Below are 18,698 nucleotides of genomic sequence, written 5' to 3'. Positions count from 1 at the left end.
TTCATTTCTTTATACATGCCATATTCAATTCCATCCAGTTCTGTTGCAAAATTCATGTTAGAGGGCCAGATTCACTATATATATATAACTTATATGTAAGATGTTATATGTTATGTAAGATATAACTCTTACACGGAGGCTGCAGTTAAACGGTGTGATGTCAGCATGTCATGCATATGCATGAGGTGCATGAGGCATGCTGAATCACACTGTAACTCTTACACGGTCCATGTAAGAGAGTAGGGGGCGTGTCCATAGGCTAAGCCCTGCATGCGGACACGCCCCCGGCAGTGTAGAATGGCTGAAAGTAAACAGCCACTAGAGAGGCCATGGAAATGTAAATAAACACACTACACAACACATTCCCCCACAGACCATCAGTGTACAAAGTGAACAGAGGCTATAAAATGAAAATAAAAACTGTTTTATTTTTTTTAAACCCCGTAAATGTGTGCTACTGTGTGCGCTCGTGTGCGCGGGTGTGCTACTAGCGGAATTGCAGTTAGCAGGCAGTGGAGAAGGATATGAGAACTAAATATGCAAAGTAAGCCAAGAAGAAATAGCTTAGCGGTAGAGTTGCCGGCTTAAGAGTAGGGAGGCAGGGTTCGAGCCCACACAACAACCTTTTTTTTTTTTTGTAAATAAGCAGTAAAAAGGCCCCTGACAGTATTGTACAAATGTAAAAGTATACCCTTTTGTAAAATGGAATGAAATGGAGCATATATTCTGAAGTAACACAATAATAAAAATATTTAGCAATGTACTGATAGCTAAGCTGCAGTGAGACAGAGTGCTTGTAGCTGAGTAGTGTTTAAGAAGCTGCAAATTGCTTGCCCATAGCTAAGCACTGGTTTAACAGGCTCAAACTGTGTGCAACTAGCTGTGCTTAGCTTAACATGTGTGTCACCAGCCAATTAAGGTTTATCCCAGCGCACACCATTTGCGCGCCGCTCCCACAAGCTAACTGCCAGTGTGCATGCGTTAGCTCCACGCAAACGAGCGCAGACCTGGTTTTAAGTGCTTAAAAGTGCTTTTGGCATGTTTGATTGACAGGTCCTCAATTCATGTCTAGACAGTCTTGAAAATTAAAAATCAGTGGTCAGATTCGAACCCAGGATACCATGCACTAGAGTCAAGGTACTAAGCCACTAAGCCATGACAGCAGTACTTAGAAATGCAGAAATAGCATACATATAGGATATAATCCAGAATGGAGCATGATAAAGCAGTTTCTGTGAAGTAGATACAATTCCAAAACGGCCAATCATAGAAATGTGCCGGAAAATCGGCATATATAAGCCCCATAGGCGGGAATACACAGCAGAACCGATTGTAGAACAGACCTGCAGACAGAATGAGTGGAGTAGGGGAGGGATGTTGCTTTCGAGCACAACGGTGGGGCGTTGAGGAGTCCAGATATATGGTCTGGCTCCTAGTTCACCATCATGAGGCCCAACTCATGCAGGGCCAGGTCTCATGGGGAGCGTACAGGGCGGAGGCATGGGACCAGTTGGCTCATGATCTGACCAGTGCTACTGGCATTCCACGCACTGGTGAGCAGGTCCGTCACCACCATGTGGACCTGAAGCGGCATAAGCAAGACCAGTTGACCCAATGGATCCAGGAGGCCCGGGATACGCCCAACGCCCCACTACTGAGTAAGTTACATTTTACTTATGTATGTCAGGAATTAAACTAGCTGATACTATGGAGATGTGTATTCCAATATTACTTGTTTTGTATCACAGCTGCAGGTGTCCGCTCTGCGAACCGCGAGATGCATGACCGCAGGCTGGCGCGGCTGCGCCACCGTGCAGGTTAGTAACCCCACCTAGTACTTGTAAATAAATATTATAGTGTAGCATGTATCAGAACACTGCAGTGTATTGATTAAAAGTAATATAATGTGCAAGCAAGAATTGAAAGTCTGCAGGTATGGCGGCAACAGGTTCATCAGTATGCAAGTGTAACTGGAAATATAATTGATAGAAATAAATAGTGCTGTAATACAGATGTCCCACCATTAATTAAATATAGTATAACCTGCAGTAGTCTCAAGAGTACAGCTTCAGAACCTGAGGTAGTCACATGTGAGATTTATCCCCTGTTGAAATGCTGAATCATGACAGAAGTGAGGCTGTTGGAAAGTGTTTGAATCACCACAGGTCTAATATGTGAACAAAACCTAGAAGTACCAACCTGAACTGTGAAGTTACAGGATGTGTGAGAGTGACAGAAAGGGTCATGTACGAATAAATAAAGTAGTAATAACCCCTGAATATATAAGCCTCAGTGTGTTTCTACAGAACTAAATGCATGTGGGAAGTACAAATTAACATCCCAAACTGATATCAGTGTGTCTGAATCTGGAATGTCTAGGCCAAAATCTGTATATGGTGATAACAGTAAACAATTTGCAGATAGAATGAATGATTATCTGACAGACTAAACAGCCATAGGTGTCCCCTGTCCTGTCATGAAAGTGTAGCAGGATGATGTGTCTGATCAAATTCAAAATAAGTAGGATAGTGATGTATTTGTAACAGGTCTAGCATGACAGCCAAATAAAATTAATTTTAAAAAATCAGACTCAAGTTAATTGTGTACCTATTACAAATGTATATCAATGTGTAACTTCTGAATGTGTCATCATTTCCTCTCTCCACCCCACCCTATAATTGCAAATTAAAACACTGACTAAATATTGGTATGTGAACATTTCATTAACCATGGACATTTGTCCTGTTCACAAATATATGCATGTCTGTTTGTGCATGTGCCCTGTACATACCTGCAAACCTGATGGCCTGTTGCCATTAATCAACCCTGCATGTTGTTTGATTGTGTATTTCTGTTCAAATAATGCATGTGATATTGATATGCCCGTTGTTCAATGGTGTTAATATCTGGGTGTTTGTTTAATGGGAATACCAATGCATGCTGTTACAACTAATTGGAATGGAATAATATGCCACTAACCCAAACTAACATAACATACCCACAAACCTAGAACGCTTGGGAAGGCAGGTCCCAGCGGACCCACCTCTCCCACCTCAGCTGGTGACTGCACCTGGCACTAGTGCCCAGGCTGGACCCTCCTCCGGTGGCCCTGTGCCACCTTCAGGTGGAAGCGCTGCAGGGGATGGGGCCCGTCCCCCCTCTGCAAGCGTGGCCGGAGGAGTATGTCCACTCACCCTCCAAGGTGTCCGGTCTGTGGTGCGAAGGGAGATCCAAGACTCTGTTCTTGGACCCCTACGCCAGCTCGAGGCTCGGGTGGCACAGCTTACGGCCACAGCCGTTGTCCCGCCTGCACAGCCCCCAGCACAGCCCCATCCTGGGCTGTGAAGGAACAGTGGCAACTGATTATGGGTGGGGATATCAGTTCCACTGTTGCCATCTGTGGGCTCATGCACCTTGTATATCCAAACCTCCGTCCCCGTCAATTGTGTAACCCCCCCATTTGTGTCATACACCGACCCTGTATGCGTCTTGTCTGTCTTGTCTGTTAACCTACCCAGCCTACCTCCCCAGCTATACCGACTTCCTTCACCTGACATACCACTCTCACCTGAAAAAAAAAAAAAAAAAAAAAGGGCACTCTGTACCCACAAAAAAATTACGCCCCATACATAGCTGTCCATGTCGCACACATGTCCGCTGGACATTGAAACTGTTAATTACAATTGGCTTTACAACAAATATTAATGTTGTCCTGACACCTCTCTCAGGGGTGGAAGGTTTCAAATGTCCCACCAAAATACATAGAAATACACAGCTGTTGCTGCTAAAGACATGGGCATCTATGGGCCTTACCCACATCCTTCCTGCAAATCCCACGCTTGTTTCCCTACTGTCTTACCCTCTTTGTGACCCCTTTTTCACCACTTTCCTGTCACCCCTTTTTCTTTTCTTTCAAAGAAAATAGCTGGTGTGCGTGTTAGCGGAGCTCACCGCCAGTGCAAGATCGTGAGCTCCGCGCAAATGAGCGCAGACCTGGTTTTAAGTGCTTAAAAGTGTCTTTATGGCACTTTGATTGACAGGTCCTGTACTCATTTTGAAAACCTGGAAAGAAAAATAAATTCCCACTGCCAGTCTCGAACCCAGGACCTTGGTAACATTAGTCTGTATGACCTACCACTAAGCCATGACTGCCATACAAAAACACAGTGCTAAAATAAATATAACATGTAATAGTAGGAATCAATATAAAGGCAATATAGGAGGTGTACTACCCAAAGCATTTCAGGTAGAGTTTCAATGGCTGAATTACTGGATTTCCTCACTAGTTCAGTGTTAACAGAAACAGCACTGCTAATTGTCAGCTTGTACATAATAATGTAAGGTAATGTACATATATGAAGGTATGTATATGTACACATACATACATATAAATATACATTAATACATATGAAATATAGTTGAAGGTGTCAGTATCCATACACACTCACTACAGGAAACAGTGAAGATAAATGCAGCAGCCAGAATCTGCAACACAGCCTGACTCCTGTGAGACCTACTAACCCCTTTACTGCTGGAAGGTGCCTCCAGCACTTTGATTGATAGACCCTGTACTCAATTTGAAAGCAAAATACAAGCATACTAGTAGGCCCTACCACAAGACCATTGTAACACTAGTCTGTATGACCTACCAGCAAGACATGACTCCCATACAGGAATATAGTGCTAAATAAGGGGAACATGTAATAGTAGGAAGGAAGATAAAGGCAATATAGTATGTGTACTACCCTAAGCATGTCAGACAGACTTTCACTGTCCCAATTACTGGATTCCCATACTAGTGTGTGTTAACAGAAACAGCCCTGCAAATTGTTAGCTTGTACCCAATATTGTCAGCTAATGTACATATATGAAAGTATGTATATGTACACATATGTATATATAGCAATACATAATAAATATAGTTGTAGGTGTCAGTATGCATACACACTCACTACAGGGAACAGGTGGGAGAAATGCAGCAACCTGAATTCACAACACAGCATGAAGCATGAGAGATGTACTAACCTTCACACATTTTCCAACAGCATACCAGCATGGTCCACGCCCTTACAATCTGAAAAGGCAACGCCTATCTCACATACCTTTTCACTGGGAAACCAGGGTGCACCCACCTGGTGCAGCACCAGGTGGATACAGGACCCCAAAGGCCTATTAGGCAGGCCCCTTATAGAGTGCCTGAGAGAGTCAAACATTCTCTGAGGAAGGAAGTACAGGAGATGTTGGAACTGGTGGTGATTCAAGAATCCAACAGTCCCTGGGTCTTCCCAATGGTGCTGGTCCCAAAAAAGGATGGCAGCACCAGGTGCTGATTGGACTACAGAAAATTAAATAGTCACACAGAGTCAGATGCTTACCCCATGCCTAGGACAGATGAGGCTCTACAGTAGCTGGGTGGGGCTAAGTATCTTACAACCATTGATCTTGCCAAGGGTTACTGGCAGGTGCCCTTGACTCCCAGTGCTAGAGAGATATCAGCCTTTGTGACTCATTTTTGCTTGTTTGAGCACACAAAGATGCCCTTTGAGATGAAGAATGGCCCAGCTACTTCCCAGAGGCTGGTATACCGTATGCTAGCAGGAGCAGTAGGGTTTGCCCTTGCTTACCTAGAAGATATTGCCATCTACAGCCATTCCTGGCCAGAGTACCTTCAGCATGTCAGGGAGGTGCTGGGCAGACTACAGAGGACAGGCTTGACCATTAAGCTGAGCAAATGTCAGGTGGGTATATCAGAGGTCTTCTACCTAGGACATAGAGTGAGGAGTGGTAAGATAAGGCCAGAACCTGCCAGAGTGAAAGCCATTCAGGCATGGCCTGCACCTGTTACCAAAAAGCAGGTGAGGGCATTTTTAGGGAAAGCAGCATACTACAGAAAGTTCATCCCCAGTTATAGTACCATAGCTGCTCCCCTCACAGACCTGACAAGAAAGAACAGGCCAGATACAGTAGTGTGGACCCCAGCATGTGAGCAGGCATTCCAGAAGCTTAAAAAAGCTTTGGGAGGACCCCCTGTGTTAGCCAGTCCAGATTACAGCAAAATATTTGTTGTGCAGGTAGATGCTTCAAACCATGGGGTAGGGGCTGTACTTAGCCAGATTTCTTCAGAGGGGGAAGAACACCCAGTGGTTTATCTCAGTCATAAGCTCCAACCCAGGGAGGAATGCTATCCAGCTGTAGAAAAGGAATGTCTAGCCATAGTGTGGGCATTGCAGAAACTTCAGCCTTATCTGGGTGGAAGGAAATTCACTGTTATGACAGATCACAACCCCCTAAAATGGTTAAACAGAGCCAGCCAGCAAAATGCCAAGTTGCTAAGATGAAGCCTAGGGTTGCAAGCATATGATATGTCAGTGCAGCACTGTAGTGAGAGTAGCAATGCCAATGCAGATGGGCTCTCAAGACATGGAATGGGGTAGGTATACTCAGATAGACCTAACCCTCTAAAGTGACATTTCTTAAGGGTCATTGAAAAACTAGCTTGAGTTCTCCGGGGGGGGGGGTGATGACTGGTAGAAAAGGGTGAAGGCTGCCAGCCTAGCCAGATAGAATTTTGCAGATAATTCTGTCATTTGTAAATATGAATGTAAACTACATGCTTGTTGTCTTAAAGTTAAAGAAATACTGTTACATGTGGAACTGGAAATAAATGTGACAACAGTGCTCTACTGACCAAAGTAAAGCATGTAGTGACCCTTTGAAGTAGCAGTAGTGCCAAAAAGTCTAGATGAAAAAATTATTTCTATTGTTTTAACCAAGAGTTAAATTGCTAGATTTAAACATGCAAATTCATTTTATTGCTCTGTTCCTGACCAGCTGCAAGATAACAGAAGGGAGATGTTAAGAATGTAAATGCAGTTGATGTGCAGCCTGGGAACACCAGCAAAGTGTAAAAATATGATGTAATGTTTATCAGAACTGCAATAGCAATTTAAACAGAGATAATCAGAAGGCATTAAGCATTTTTGTCTCGATCATCCAACTCACAGCACTGCCTCTTGCTCACATGTAAGTTATGTTAGACTTGTGTTTTCTTTTAGTGATAACTAGAGCTAGAAAGATTAGACTAAGTGTCTTTCTGTGATGTCAGAACTGTACTACTGATTTATTTTAAGTATTTTTGTGTGGTTTCTGAACTCTTGACTAGCACTGACTGTCTAGTAGAAAGCATTGTCTCGTGGTTTTAATTATTTATTATTAAATATTTTAAAACCTTTTAACTGTGGCTGGTTTGTGTAGAGATAATTAAAGCTCTAAAGTACATTGCATATTTATAGAGTTTACTGTCCATGTCACTCCAAATAAGCTTTGACTGATTAGTCACACTTACCAATTGGATAATAATATTGCACAGTAATAATTGGACACCCTTTAAAGGGCCTTTGAGTAGCTGATAAGTATTAGCTGTGTGGTGGCAAGTCGTATTATTGTATAGTCTGGGTAAAAGGGGCACAGCTGGAGAACCTCACCTCCATAACTGATTTGTAGTGAGAGCTCAGTACTACACACAGGGTTTGATTAAAATAGGTGTAAAACTTAGAAATAATGTTAGTGTTTGCCTAGACTTTTTTGCCGGCTTTCCTCTCTCATCTCCATAACTGATTTGAAGTGAGAGTGTACTATATACAGGGATTGATTAAACAAAGTGCTTTCTTGATTATCTTGCTGCACTATGAAGGAGTGTAACCTCTTTCACCTAAATGGGGATCAGTTTTCCTTCTACACTGAGCACTCTTTTAATTAGTAGTTTGCTGCTATTAATTTCTATTTATTTTCTAATCTTCTATATACCCAGCATATTATCATAACCAATCCTTCAGTTACCTAATTTATGTAAGGCTATTATATGTAATAGGGTTACTGTGGTGTACTCCAGGTCGATATATTGCCACTTTCTTCTTTAAACTGCACATAGTCTACACCTATCCAGGTGAACTACAAATAGCCTGATAACTGTACTTTAACTGCTCAGGGATTCTGCAGGGCTAGTTTTTAAAAGTCAATACTGCGGCTGTAATGGAACGTTGCTTCGCTTATTAAACCTACTTTATAGAGTGCACTGGTGTTTTGGCTACGGGCGTACAACACAACTCTTAGTGGGAGGAATAGTTCTTGAAGCTGTCACATGCACCTTACTTATCATTCTTGTTGACATCATGTCCGATTGTTTTACAATGTTGCCATGTATCTAATGTGTACCTGAGCTTGGTTTATTTGATATTGCCCCCTCACTCTCTGTTTAGTAATACTGTCATATATTCTCAGCCTCTTCTGATTGATTAAGTGTGGAACTGGGTCCTAGCTGCATTTATGGCCCTATTTCTGATACTTTACATGCTTTTTTTTTCTTTTAGTTAATCCTGCATTCATATTAATGCCCAGAGTTGCTCTGTAGATATTCACCTGTGTATTTGGGGAACTGTGCTCTAAATTGCTGTTAATGTAGATGGTTTTAGGTCAATACACTGGGTATTGTGTCTTTTCTCCTATTTATGGAAAGCATGTTTAGTGTAACAACTAGCCAACCTATAGAAGCTTTCCTGTTGAAACCTGTTAGCTATCTTGGAATGTGTATGTGCTCTATATACTTTTTACCAATTAAATAAATGTGTCTCAACAAAGTTGTTAATGAGTGAACCTGGCATTACTTGCTGTCTTACCACTGAAATTGTTCTTTATTCTCTCTCTAACCCATGTAGCTTTCAACCTCCGTTCCTGCATAGAGACTTGGGAATCCGTCATACCTTCTCAATAAGGACACCTTACTCTTAGTCTCAACCAGCTCATCTGCAGCCCAAAGAAACTTACTCTCCTATTTTAAATTCCCTGTTACCAAAGGAAATAAGGAAGTATGTTTTTTACCCTAGAACTGCTGTTAAACTGCATTGTTCTCTATAACCTACTGGTGTATGTAATCAGGCCACTAAGGTAGGTACCCAGCAGCCATACCCCTCCCTACCTGATAGGTAACTTCTCTACACTCCTTAGGATCTATTACTTGAGCCATCTGTTCTTGCTATCTCTATACGACAGGGCTTTGCTGTACTATACCTATTGGCCACTAGGTGGCCTCAATCTCGGCCTGTGTGGTCATCTATTATCCCTACTTTCCTGTATTGGATTCCAGACTACCTTTCACTTACCTTACTGTACTAGACTGCTCCTAAGGTTGTGCCTTCCTACTTTTCTACTGTTCTCCTATTTCCTCTCTACTATCTCTTAACAATTATACAGCTGAGCTATCATACCCCACTCACCTGGAACTTCCAAGGGCTCCTCAAGAGTCTGCTGCTCACTGATTGTCTCTGGAATTTCTTGCTTCACCTGCTCTAACCCGCTCCATTTGCCCTGCGGGCTCACTCTGCTCCTCTACCCTACCCCCAATTCCCACCCACCCCAGTGCTCCTACACTTATTCTAGCCATACGTCCCCTAACCTTGTCTCATCCAATTCACTCACATCTCCTCACTATCCTCTCCTGTCCCATCCACCAATTCATTCTCACCCCCTCCCCTTCCCAAACCTTAAAGCATTGTATACATTTCTATACACCTCCCTCCAACTCTGTCATACTCCCCTCAAATCCAACTACTTCCTCAACACCTAATCCCTAATTATTCATTTATATCTAAACCTCACCATGCCTTTTCACACCCTTCTATTCCCTTCCCTCAGCATACTACTTCTAATACCACTATACCATGCCACCTCCTATACCTCCTACAAACTACCCGCTTCTTTCCTATCCCCTCATCATACCACCATCTCCCCTAACACTCATCATCACTCTACCACATCTCACTTTCACTCAATATCCCCATTTACTTGTTCATCCGAACCAACTTCTCTGCTTCAAACTAAATCTCCTACCCTCCTCAATGAAACTACATATTCCTAAAGCATTATTCTTCCTCCCACAAAACTCCTGGAGTAAATCCAAACCCCTGCTTTCATTCACCTTTAACTACCTATGCCTAGCAGAAGACATACACCCCAACCTAGGACCTACTAGCAGCAGCAATCCAACTCCCTCCATTTCCAGCCATATTACCGACCCTAAATACCTCAAGCTTCTGACCATCAATACCCAGAGTCTAAGAAACAAAATAGCCCACTTTCACGCTTGCCTATACCATACCCAACCTGACATAGTAGCTGTCTCTGAGACATGGCTAAAACCAATTATTTTGGACTCTGAAATCCTACCCCCAAGGTTTCAAGCTCTTAGATATGACCACCTAAAAAAGAAGGGTGGAGGAGTAGCCTTAATATACTCTAGCCTACTCTCCATTACTCCCTACCAAAATCCTATTCCTCAGTTCAGCAATGCTGAACTAGTCATAGGAAACCTCAAACTAAATAACCATAAAAGCATTTGTGTCAGTGCCCTCTATATCCCCCTGGAAACAATACAAATACACTTGAGGAAATCCTTCTTTGGGCCTCATCTAATATCAACCTTGAGACATACATCCTAGGAGATGTAAACATTGACTGGAACAAGATCACTGGTAATAATCCCACCATTTCAATCAATCTATGTAATTTCACTCAACTCACAAATGATATTATCAGACCCAATAAAAATAACCCCCAGACTCCATACTAGACTGGATTCTTCTCTCCCACCCAAATAAAATCTCTCACACTGGCACCTTACCAGACTCCATTAGTGACCACTTGCCAGCCTTCATCCATAGAGCAACCCCCTCCTCACCTACACCAATATATCCATACTTGGAATCTCACAAACTTTAACCCCACAATTTTCTCCAATTCCCTCAAACTAATAAATTGGGGCAAATTAAAAACTCTTTCTTTAGATGATGCCGTTGAATTCTTCAACTCAGCCTTCTTGGATACCCTTAACTCCCAAGCCCCTCCAAGAATAAAATGTATAAAAACCAATTCTGCCACCTGGCTTACTAAAGATACCAAAACACTCATGCAACAAAGAGATAAGACCTGGAAACTCTACCATCGTAATAAGCACCCTGACACCATTCTTAAATATAAACGACTCTGCAACTTAGCCAATAAACATATTACACAGGATAAAAAATTATACTATATCAAACTCCAGACTACTCATTCCATAAACCACAAACAATTCTGGAAATCCATCAACTCCCTTCGTAATCCAGGCACCAAAAACAACCCTTGCCCTGACACTAGCAAACCTGACACAGAAACAGCTACATTGTTCAATTCATTCTTTACTAACTCGGTAGTAGAACTTACCAAAACCTTCCCTAACAACAACTCCTCCCCCATCTCAAATCCTCTTCCCAATCTTCCATCCTAAACTCTCTTCCTACTTTTCATCTCAAACCCATCCCCACATCATACATAAAAAACTTCTCTCTAAACTTAAGACTTGCTCCAATGCCCCTGACAACGTCCCCTCGATCTTTCTAAAACTAGCAGCAGACAGCATTGCCATTCCCATTAGTATACTCATCAACAGATCCATACAGGAATCATATGTCCCTAAACTATGGCTTACCACCTTTATCCTACCCCTCCACAAAGGAGGCAAAAACAATAACTTCTTCAACTTCCGACCCATAGCAATTCTATCTCCTATTTCAAAAATTCTTGAGAAAGGTCTCCACCTCCAGCTAATGTCATTCCTTACAAATAACTAACTCCTCACCTCAACACAACATGGGTTCCATCCTGGCCATAGCACAGTAACAACTCTTCTTTCATTTCTAGACATAGTAAACCATGCCCGTGACTTCAGCAATTTAGTATCCCCAGTCCTCTTTGACCTCTCCAAAGCTTTTGATACTGTCTCCCATACCCACCTTCTTACCCACATTTCTAAACTTAACCTATCACAAAACACCATTACCTGGTTTAGCAGCTACCTCTCTGATAGATCCTAGGCTGTGAAATGGAAAACGGGTACCTCTGCCTTCCTTCCAACCCCAACCGGGGTACCCCAGGGATCCATACTCGGCCCTATGCTCTTTAATATTTTCATTAATGACTTCCAGACATCAATTCCCAACACCAGAATAGTACAATATGTAGATGACTCAACACTAGTCTGCTCTGCCTTGAGTTCCAAACTAAAACTCAATCTGCTTTCTCAACTACTGAGAACTGGATGCTTCAAAATCATCTCTCTCTAAATGCCAACAAATCTAAAATCCTACTATCCTCCTCATCAAAATCTATCCCTCTTGACAAAACCTCCTTCAAAATTATCAGTCATGCTAACTCCACTATAGAAATTGTTCCTTTTGCCAAATGTCTTGGGGTTACTATTGATGAGCAACTAAATGTGATACCCATATTCAACTAAATATTAATAAAACCCATCAGAAACTTGGCATGCTGTACAGAAACTCACACTTCCTCTCCCCCTCAACTAAACAGACCCTTGCCTCAATCTACTTACTACCCTCTCTGATGTATTGTGCTCCCTTACAATCAACCTATCTTCCTCCAGCTCTTCTAAACTGAAAACCTGCTACAATAAAATCTCAAAGTTTGCAACTTCATCTAAATACTATACTTACCACTGTATACCTCTCCACCAGCTGCAATGGCTAGAACTTCCCAATTACCTGGACTACCTTCAACTCTGTACAGCCCACAGGCTTATTTTCAAACCTAATACATGTCCAGCACTTGCTAACATCTTACCTTCATACACCCCTCACAGATCCCTAAGATCTTCCCACCAAAACCTAATCTTCATGTATAAACCAAATTGCCCCACTGGGCATATACTTCTATCCTTTACCTTAGCCAAAAAATGGAACTCTCTTCCCCCATCTCTAAGAATCTCTGAAAACTTTGAACTCTTCAAAACCCAGCTCCATTCCTACCTCTCCCATGGTTGGAATTGCAATTGCACTCTACCTACCTAACTTCCTTAACACATGATCACTTTTATCACATTCAAAGTCCCATTTTTCCTTACTTACCAGCGATCTATCCCTTGATAACTACTTTCAGATCAATAGCTGACATTTTTTACCTATGAACAAATTCTACTCTCTACTACTGTTCTCAACCTACAAACATGTAAATATATATTATATATTTATATATGTTGCAGTTCAACTGTTTTTAGTTTGTTATTTAATGCTTACAAGTTGATTACTGCACCTTTTTGCAACTGTGTATTGCATTTTGTTAACTTTGAATTATGTAGCTTTTACTTTGTACTATGTATTCTGAATTATGTAGTTTATACTTTGTACTATGGAGCTTTTCTCCCTGGGCCTCCACTGAAAATGGGCTCTTTGAGCCCAGTGGACCTCCCCAGTCACCAAACTGGAAATAAATAACTAAATAAATAAATGTGTGGTTGTATAAACTTATCTCAAAGTGTGTGTATGTCAGCTACTTGGGCAGGGACATGAGGCACTGGTTGGACAGACAGGGTACTGGAGATTTTAGCTTGCCCAGCTAGGCTGAGATCTGGACCCTATAGCTATGCCAGTGGGGAGTCTTATTTGGGACCTGGGGAGCAAGGGAGCAACCAGCCCCGGACTGACTGTGATCTCTGTGTACTCTTAAGGAAAACTGCACTTTACTGTGTGTATTTGTTATCCTTTCCTCATATATTGTGTTAGTGGTGAGGATTGAGGCTCATTGATTGCTGAGCCAGGGCAAGGGTGTCACAACTGCCCCCACAATTCTGACAATTAACAAAAAGTTTGGGTGTTATGGCCCCATTCGGTTTATAGTTAAGGTTGTGTACTGCCACACCCTTTGGTTTATATTTCTTTTTAATTTTAGCTTTATGTTGTACACTTTCAACATTCTGAATGACAGACACTGCATGCATGTTTTTCTCATTCCTAAGCATATTCATATGCTTTTCTGTAAGCTCATATATTTGACAAATCCCTATAGCTTTGCTCAACATTAAATCACTGTCACAAAGCAAAAGCTTTCTCACTACATCATTGGTAACATAACAAACAAGCCTGTCTTTTATTAACTCATCTCATAAATCAACAAATCTGCACATTTTAGCTTTATTTCTAAAGTGGATACTATATACTGCTATAGTTTCACCAGGCTTTTGATTTCTTGTTTAAAACACATACCTTTCCATTATAATATTCATTTGATGGTTACACATTTCTCTAAATTTACTTTTTAAGCAGTCAGGGTCTTCCTGCATTTCAGCCTGTATCACAATATGGTGGTTCTCCCCATCCCCTGCATACATGGCAGGTGCATACACAAATGAACATTCCCTTTCACTGGCTTCTGAGTCAGCTAAATAAAGAAGTATAAATCCTATAGTACATGTGTCATTATCATAAAATACAGCCTGTATACAAATATCATATTATTGCTCAAACAAAGCAATATTAAACACCAGCAGTCCAGATCTGCAAAATCTCTCTGCCATAACAACAAAATGTGTTTAAATATAAGCATAGACAAGGTACTTGTAACTATGCTCAAATGTACAACAATCCCTCTGAAAAGGCTTCACTTTAACACTGAAAACAGTGCAAACATTCCAGACACTTTGGATACCTCTTAAAGTTTCAGTTAATTTGAAAAAGTAGTACATTGAAATAAATGGGGTTGTTTTAGCCTTTTCATACATTTTAACACTTCAGAAATTATTTTGAAAACTTCTATGTTTATTTCAAATACTTTTATCAGTATGTCACAATTTTGGACATTTTGTTTACCTTGGTTATTACTTCAGACATTTTGAATGCTTCACCAAATAAGTAGTGACAGAAAAATCATTTAAATGAGTTTAAGTAACTTTGAATAACCACTGACCTGTACACAAGTTGCCTGCTGTATAGTCCTCTAGTTCTAATTTTGTGCCTCCTGGTTTGTGAGTTGCTTCACTTCAGATCCCACTTCTGACACCATGTTGTATGTCTCTTGCATTCAAATAAGACACTGAAGCACAGTGATGGGTTCAAGTTGTTTATTGTACATAAACACATCAGGAGCTGTAACTGGAACATGTATTCAAGATAACTGAATAACTCATTAATTCAACCACACTTGTATGTGCATCTCCATTCATGCCTGCATTCACTCTGACAGACTACACAAAATGGCACTGATCTTGCACATGCTTAGTAAGTTATATTCATGTGCTATATAGCTACATTAGTGGGTTAGGTACAATACACACAATGATCTACGGTATACACTATTCACCACTTAGGTATGGTCACATCCAGGTAGGTATGGGAGAGCAGCCTGTGTGTATGTGTGTGTGTGTGTGTGTGTGTGTGTGTGTGTGTGTGTGTGTGTGTGTGTGTGTGTGTGTGTGTGTGTGTGTTTCTGTGTATGTAAATATGTATTATGTGAATGTGTGTGTGCTGGTCTGTATGGGCATGAATGTGACTACATAAATGTGCATATGTGTGTGTATGTCACATTGCAAGAGGTAAGTACAACAAAGCTGTCTCTCATTGTGTATGTGTGTGTGTGTGTGTGTGTGTGTGTGTGTGTGTGTGTGTGTGTGTGTGTGTGTGTGTGTGCATGTGTGCAGGTGTGTGTGTGTGTGTATGTGTGTGTGTGAGTGTGTTTGTGAGAGCTTGTGTATGGGTATGTGAACAGCTATTTATGTGAATGGGAGTGTATCTGCAAGAGCTTGTTTGTGGCTGCACAGATATGTATACATGTTTATGAGCATTTCTGTGTGCATGTGTATTGAGTGTGTGTGTGTGTGTGTGTGTGTGTGTGTGTGTGTGTGTGTGTGTGTGTGTGTGTGTGTGTGTGTGTGTGTGTGTAGGTGCATGAGTGTCTCTGTGCATGCATGTATATGCATGGGTCCCTGCATGTGTGTGTGAGTGAGCATTTGGAAAGTGTCTATGTATCCACAATATTCAGGCTGGTAAGAAGAACACTAGTGGGGTTAGGTCTGACAGTGTGGTATTCAGTTTATAAAAGATAGTAATTAGCTACCAATGAGGTGTTCCTCAGAGCATCTTTACTTTATCTCTGAAATGGAAATGTTTAATGTCATGCTAATTGGCAGTCACATGTCAGCCAATTAGAACTAAAAGCAAGGATCTTTCTGAATTCCAGGGGGATGTTCAGGCTCCATAAACCAGACAGTTGGTTGCTGTTCACCTTCAGTGGCTGTTTTGCCAAGAACAAATGCAAATGAGTATTAAAAAATATTATACAATTAAAAGTGATTTATAATCAAAAACTTGTTTGCATTTTGTGCAAAGCAGTAATGGGTAGCTAAATCCACCATCAGACATCAGAAAATCATTACCACCCTTGTAACAGATTGTCCACTTTTCAGCTCCCCAAAATGGGTAATTTTTAATGTAAATATGAAATTTTGTAGGACAAATCGTACGAATAACCAGTGTCAAGGTTCTTTTTTTCTCTCTAAAATAATAGCTCACTATTGTAGAATATAAATTGTTTCCATTAGTTCATATCATATCATGTCACATCATATCATAGGAATGTGCTTCAGATACAAAATAATCATTTTATGCAGCTTCTAGAAGAGACATGAAATAATGATTGTCCTAAAGTCTCAGTTCATTTGCAATTTTTCATGTTTTTTTTCAGAATGAATCTCCCTAAAGAGAGACTGGCTTGATTAAAACAGAACAGGTGTTAACCCTATGTTGTACCCTTCCCTTTCCTGATAAATGAACCACACCTCTGGCATAAAAACACACCCCTTGTCTTGAATAACCACAAGCATTTTAGCAAGCAATACCAAGAGTCATCATCTTAAAGTGCTTCAGGCACATTAAATGTCATATAAAGTAATTGCATAAACAGCTGTAGATGACACAAAACCCTAGGCCAAGACTTCCACAGCACTCCCTACCATGCTGCCCACCATCACTCTGGCATACACCCCAGGGCTTCACCATTTTCTTCCCATAATTCCTTATACTATCCTGTGTGCTTTTGTTTTCTCAAACTTTCTCTTACTTGTCAGATTTTTCTTATATCCTTTCAACACATACTAACTGGCCAATGTAATAACTATTTGGGAAAGAATTTAATTAGGCTGGAGGTCTGGGAACTGCTAGTATCTCTGAAGCTATGGAGTTTTAATGTTTTGAGGTGCATTCCAAAGTTTTTTTTTTCAAAACCTTCAGTCCAATTATGGCCTGAGCAAAAAATCATAACTGAAGAAAGAAACTATTATTTTTCTTTCAAGGAAGAATAGGCTATGTCCAAAGTATAATACTCAAGGCTGACAGCACAGTATTTACCCATCAACTGAGTAGTGGTTACCATAAACTGAGAAGTAAAATGCTTGTGAGGGCAAATAAATCATACCATGGATGACTGCCTTCCTCCCTACCCTCCCAACAAAACAGATAGTCACTTTTGTTATTCATCTCTTTTATTAAACTGAGATGAAAGTGAAATAACAAATGGCCAAAATCATATATTTCAAGTGCTCCTGTCATAGCATGTCTTTTCAACCATAAACCCAAAAGACACACACCTTCTATGTATCCCTCTAATTCAAACTAAGATGAAAAAAGGAGAGTACAGTAACATATTTCAACCTGTTACACTGAGATGTATGTATGTATGTATGTATCATGTCTATGTCTCTCTGCCCCCCAGAAAATAGATATCTGTATATACATCTGATTTCATTTGTGTAGAAAGTGAAAAAAACAGTAATTCATTCCAACTTCTTAGGCAGTATACTGGCTCTAAACAAGCTATAGTAACATTCTGTGCATACTTCTGAGGCGTGATTTTGAGGAAAGTTAAAAAAAATAATCACCACAAAAGTTTAACAGTATGGAAAATGAATGAAATAATGAACATAGTATCCCTAGCCCTCACACAGGCTGTAATGATCTCTGTGCTGGCTACTGAGTGGGTCAGTTTTAGAGTTGGTGGGGTCTATGGCAGAGGACTGAATTAAGTCACTTATACAGCCAGAAGTGACAAATCCCTGAAGATCTGAGGGGCTGTGTATGCACACACACACACACACACACACACACACACATATATATATATATATATATATATATATATATATATATATATATATATATATATATAGATAGATATAGATATTATTCAATGTGGTGGTACCAGGCTTATTATTTTAGACATGTAAATATGCATTAGCAGGCAATCCTATGCAAATGAGGGGAAGGATAGTGAATCTCAGTTTACCCCAGCATGTGAGTCAGGTCCCAACAGTGTAAGAGTAGGAATAGCTTGGTGCAAGCCTAAGAGTTAGGTGACATCATGGGGGGGGGGGTGTCAGTCATACTGTAAGAGGATTGGAGCCCTGTGGCTCGGGTTTGCTCCTAGCTTAGCGGGTGGGTGTCTAAACCTGCCTAGCACTCTTTATAAAGCCTAAGCGGGTGTGCGTGCATTGCACCAGGTTTTACAGGAAGAAAAAAGAAGTTAAACCAGGAAATAGCAGCAATGTGCACATTTGAGCACTCTGTTTGCACGGTGCACACCTGGGCTTAAACAGGAAGGCAATGGGAAGGGAAAGCAGCAGTAGGAAGGTAATCAAGGAGAACTAGCTTAGCTAGTAGGTGAAGTGTATCAGAATCAGCCAATTACACAGGCAGCAGACCAGCCCAGCCCAGAACACTACTATAAACTATGCAAACATCTTCCCCTCTAGTTTTTCCCACACTCTACACCACCGGTGTATACAAGCAGGGAATTTTTAACACTCACAACAGTAGAATTATAGG

The sequence above is a fragment of the Protopterus annectens genome, chromosome 3.part0 (assembly GCF_019279795.1).
Source record: "Protopterus annectens isolate FY-2018-M chromosome 3.part0, PAN1.0, whole genome shotgun sequence".
In the NCBI taxonomy this organism is placed as follows: domain Eukaryota; kingdom Metazoa; phylum Chordata; order Ceratodontiformes; family Protopteridae; genus Protopterus; species Protopterus annectens.
The sequence above is the reverse complement of the archived record's forward strand: the minus strand, read 5'-3'. Positions refer to the sequence as shown.